Source organism: Vollenhovia emeryi, unplaced genomic scaffold (assembly GCF_000949405.1).
Source record: "Vollenhovia emeryi isolate VEMERY1.0 unplaced genomic scaffold, V.emery_V1.0 DF939335.1, whole genome shotgun sequence".
Taxonomy (NCBI): Eukaryota; Metazoa; Arthropoda; class Insecta; order Hymenoptera; family Formicidae; genus Vollenhovia; species Vollenhovia emeryi.
In genome coordinates this window covers 211582-217261 of record NW_011967031.1, presented here as the reverse complement: position 1 = coordinate 217261, position 5680 = coordinate 211582, and the positions used below count along the sequence as shown (strand labels likewise).

Genomic DNA, 5680 nt, shown 5'->3' with positions numbered 1-5680 from the left:
TCACTCCAGCATCCCCTTAAGGCCTGTGTCCACGATGCTAGGACTTGGTCCAAGTTCTAGTTCAATCAACTCGCAGCTCTTATGGAATATGCTGCGAGTTGATTGGCACCACATTTCTCGAAACTACAACTTGGACCAAGTTCCAGTATCGTGGACGCAGGCCTATACTGCGAGGGTGGGTCAAAAATTATCTTCAATGCAGCTGTAAACTTGACGTAAGTAGAACCAGAGCACTTGCGACAGTATTATTTCTCAACATAGTCTCCTTGCCTTTCAATACACTCGTTTGATCGTTGCTGAAGCTTCTGTATGCTGTCAGAAAAGAAAACGGCGCCGAATGTGGTATATATTTTTTAATTTCATCTACAGCCAACGATTCAGGTTGCAATTCCGGTAGAGCTCAGTGTCTCGATGAGAGAAAGACATTTATCGAGCATGTTGAAACTTGGGACTCGCTGCTCGAATTTGCACTCGTGCGTCAAACGCGCGAGATCAGATCACCTGATTTAACTCGTGCAACCCCGAATTTGGGAGTCGATACGGTTGTCCTTCGGCGCCAATCTCATGCGTCGCCGGCGCCGTCGCGGTTTCGCGAATTCGCAAATTACGCGCCGGGTATATAATTCGGTGCGAATTTACGGTCGCCGCGTATCGAGCTATTCTGGGTGTACGCGAGCGGCCGCCCGAACACGAGGCGAAAATGGAGGCACGAACGTACGGGAATTAACGATGTACGGCGTGTGTGCCCTCAGCGAAACGCAAATAGCAATGCGAGCGCAACGGCGCGGCGGGCCTGACGAGATTCGCTCGACCTGCGAACGTGTCAAACCCGCTCGGGCGATCCACGTGTGCTTGTCCGTCGACACACGTGCGCCGGTATACAATCAACGAGATTGCAACTAGGGATGCGCGGAATTTAATAGGATATTGATACTTTTATTTGTACGACGTTGAACGTGGCCGCACAAGAGCGTCCGGCGCCGCTCCGCACGTGAAAAATGCTCGATATTATCGATGCTTGACACCGAGCGTTGCAGCCTGTGACAATCGAAGGGGCCCACGTTTTTGCAACAACAAATTAAATTCGATGCGAATAATTGATATCTGTCGTGAAAGTGGACGGCGAGAGGGGCAATTTTTTAATTGTGTACGTAACCTTATCGAATCGAGATTTCATATAAAGCTGTTTACGTTGGATATACATACACCCTTAGGGGGGTGGAGTCGTTCTGTTTTACCGACATTTTTTATGTAAGGATATCTTTTAATTGGCTTTACAGAATTGCAACTTCTTGTACACGATTAAAGTTCGCACAAAAATGAAAGTCAGCCTACTCGACTTTATATCAAAAACGAAAAGAAAACTAAATATTCCATTAATTTTTGGCATGTAGAACTGTCACATGACGATATCTGCTTACAACAAAAATTCTATAGTTTATATCTGCAAAATGAGACCGGAGTGACCTAGAGACAACATGCAAGAACAATATTGTGTAATTGGAACTAAGATTAAAAGTCTAGAAAAAAAGATAGGTTTAGATAAAAGTTTATGAATGCAAATACAGCTGTAGAATGATAAGTAGAGCAGTATTGCGTGTAGTAATAGATGCCGGATTTTGTGTATTGGCATCTATTCGATCTATAAGCGGTAATGTTAATCAAGAATTATATTCAACTCCAATATATTGAAAAGTTTACTAAGATTTGTCACAAGTTAAAGATCAAAATTCCGCTCGATAATAGAAAACTCGACACACCGAAAAAGAAATAATGAGATTTTGAATACATCGAAATACATCGCGAGAGAAGGAAATAAAAGAAGAAATTATCGGTTGTTTTTCCAGTTATCTACAGTCCTTTATATCGCGATAAGCATAATTGTACGTTTTATATAAATTGCTACGATCCATCAATGTAATTATAGCTCGAATCGTTTTCGCGCTTGACGGAAAGTTCGCGTCATCCAATAAATATGCAACGACTAATATAGCGAAACGGTAATTAATGGATAATCTCCGATGTTTCCTTCGGGATATCATCCATCACGGTGCTCCCGCGAGGGTAATCGTACCGGTTGTAATATCAACATCGTGGAAAGCGTGTGTGCTGCGTCGCGAGATTTGACAGGAATAGACGCGAAAATAAGAGAAGCTCCTCTCTGATTTCCCTGCACGGTCAAAGAGTTTCCTTCAAAGGATATTTATGTATATTGATACAAGATCGCGCGCCGGGAATCTCAACTATTCACACAATGCTTATGCACGCAAACGGCTTCACAAAGGCATACATATAAATTGTCCTATCTGTCATTCGGATAGACAAGCTCGGACTATAATGATCTCTTTCTCGGGGAAATAGACATTTTCGCGAGTTATCCGAGCGATAAGGGAAAACGTCGTTTGAGCGCGCGCGCGTCGCAGAAAGATACGATGCAAAATGGTATCTCACCGCTCATAGAAACATAATGCCACAATTAGCTGCGCGTTAACGTACGCTTCGAGGGGCGCTCTAGCCGAACGGGGACTTGGTCGTCGTCTACTTTGTCATTATAGAATGAGAACTTTGGAAATGCGCCCGCGTGGATAATTCGACGACGCGACTGCACAGTCCCTTATCCCTGGTCTCTCTTTCTCCCGATTTCTCTTACAATTCTAACAATGCGGACGAAACCGCAGCTTCTAAATTTGATTCTCGTAATTGGAAAATTTGCCTAATCATATTAGACAAGTAGGTAAAGTGCGTAACCACACGCAATCTACAAATCGGCAGAGGAGTCGAAAAATATGAGAGAACAGGTACTAGATACGAGTATAAGAATATCAGAGAATATGAGATAGCAGGTTTTCAACAAGAAAATTCAATTACAAATCATTTTGCATCGATTACACGATCTAATGAATTTTTCACTAAACAGATTTCACTTCAAGGGCAATAAATTTCTGGTGATGCCTGTTAATTTAACAGAAACCTCGCTACCCCATATTAGGATCCTGTCTCATAATAGAGAATTTTCCTCTATATCTTTTGAAATTAAGCTTCTCTTCTGTAAGAAGATTTTTCCTCTTTGCACAGTTCTTCCTTCTTTTCCCCCCTCGCTCTTTCTCTACAGTGCAACGTATCTTATAAAGCGTTACAGAACATTTCTCCAGAATATACTCCTAAAAGTGTAGAACGATAAAATGCAATGTAACGTTTTTATTTTAACTTTTGCTAAAATATATTCAGTTATACCAGGATATGTGCGCGTTCTCTGGGATATTTGGTGCAATCAATATACAATTATCCCGCAATATCCGCGCGTACAAGATCCACGAATCACGGGTCTAGATGCGCCGCTAATTGATTAACGCTGACAGTGTAGCCGGCCAGCCGCTAATAATCGCGATGCCGCATGAACTTCAACCTCGATAAGAAGCGACTTCCTCGATCGATGTGCCCGCCGCGGCGGTTAATTAATGTTCTCGGGTATTTGCGCCGTGAGACAGGGCCAGGTCGATAAATTTAGGAGGGCGTGGAGACTAGTTTGCGTGTAACATAAGATAATTGCCGGTACACGAGGATCTATTTTTAAGTTATTGAGCGTTTCTTCGCCAACAAAAATGTATCGTTGCTTGAATTTAAATGACCGTGAACTGTGGTGAAAAATTTATGTGCACAATAAATCAATCTTGTAAATTTATAATATGTAGAAATCTCTTACAAATTACCGTCATTTCGTGCACTAAAATCATGTAATTAAAATGTAGGACGTTTACTTTTATTTTCACGTACATATGCACGTACAATATAATTCTTAACAATATTTAACGTCATACAACAGTGATCTCTAATTAAAGCACAGGTTTTAATTAAAGTTTCGAAACTAATATTGCTATTAATTAATGGCACTCGGTTTTCAGCGAAAGAAGAGAGTAGTCGAATAACATTTGAGACTTATTCCCTGAATTTTTCTACTTATATTTCCTCCAGCTGTCGCACAAGGATAGATTGGGGCGGCAGACTTTCGTCTCATGTTTAACTTATTATAAGATCAATAACTCCAACTTTGCGAGCTGGAGTTGTCTCGCTTAATTTTCCCGCCTTCATTTAACAAATGTTGCGCGTATGTATCGGACCTATTCGTGAGTTTGCAAGTTCTGAGGCGGCGGAACAAGGTACTTTAAACTGATTGCGAGTGATGTGCTGGTGTATCATGGCTAACATGACGTAGCAATCAACTTGCCGTGGTGCCTTGGGTTTTGATGTAACTATAGCGCAGTGTTCACCATGCATTTATGAATACGCTTACATTCGGTCTGGCAAATGTTTCTTGCGGTAGCACTGACGTCGTATCCCATTAGAATTGGGAAAGGCGATTGCGTCAGTCTCGTGATAAACTGAAACGCGCAAATTAATTTTTAACAACAACTTTGCGCCGAAAAGCCATTTATGAAATTGCTCTCTTTGGAGAAAACCGAGTATTTTCGGCCATCCGTGAAATAGTCGGCCGCGTGTCCCCTTTCCGTCTATTAAAACAAAATTCATTCTTCGTTTCAGATCCGTTCGGTGTCCAATCCTCGTACGAAGACAGTTCACCACTCGGTAAGTCCATCAACCAAACAATTAGATGGATTTCCTTCCGTTTTACATGTCGCCAACGTGGCATTTCGAAAAACTGTACGAGAATTTTTCAACTTTTACCATACATTCTACTAGTAAAATGTAGACTAACAAGGGAACGGTCGGAAGTGTCCCTCACCGATTTCGATGCGCTTCGGATATGTTGTAGAGCATAAAAAAATATTAGACCCGTATTTTTTTAGCGGCTCTTCTTGACGTTTAGGGGGTGAAACAGCCCCTCGAAAATAACGGATTTTTCCCAGTTTTTACGAATGTCTTCGAAACTATAAGGTTTATGAAAAAATGTTTTAGACAAAAGTTAATGCTCTTAAACTTCTTTCGCCGGACAGTGTACTCGCCGGATACCAGATAATTCAACACTTATTGGTAACCAGATAACCGGATATTATCCGGCTATTGCACAAAGAAATTAACAAGTAAATTTAACTTTATGTTTTACAATAAAGAAAGGATTATAATCCAAGTTATATTATGTACATTTTACTATTTCGCACATAAGTGAGTATTTTATATTAATAATATTGATAAATCATTTGAATTACTTAATTTTCATGCACGCGTTGCCATGTTATAGCATGCATTTCCATTCTGCTAATCGGATGCGTGCTTTTATAACACGCGCGAATTAACAAATAAATAATTACAATCTGAACGGATTGTAAAAAAAGTAGCCGGATAGGCCGGACACCGGGTAGTTGCCGGATATCCGGCACGTCCCTACTTTCTAAATATTCTAAATATTATTGTAATTTTATTTTAGTATACAGGGTGGGCCATTTTAATTTATACAGTCGATTTTTTAAAAAACTAAAAGAGATATGAAAAAATGTTTCAGACAAAAGTTGTATGGTTTCGAGGGGGACATAAGATGGTACCATAGGTTTGACCTTGAAGAGTAATTTGAAGGTCACATGAAGGTTACCTTCAATTTCTTAAATGGAACCTACTATTTCTCGTTACACATTCTTGTAGGTTATCTCGAGAGCTTTCCAAAACACTATAATAAAGTATTTTTTTGTTAAGAACTTTTTGAGTTATTAAGGTTTGAAAGTTTCAA

General features: G+C 40.4%; 1 protein-coding gene across 1 annotated transcript in view; it reads left to right on the top strand.

The window, feature by feature from the left end:
- Window positions 1-5680, top strand: part of LOC105558540 (protein tincar-like) — a 79458-nt gene that overhangs the window by 30465 nt on the left and 43313 nt on the right. Inside the window, exon 2 of the mRNA XM_012006281.1 lies at window positions 4540-4584. The gene's annotated coding sequence lies outside the window, so the exon portion shown is untranslated. The remainder of the gene's footprint in view (window positions 1-4539; window positions 4585-5680) is intronic.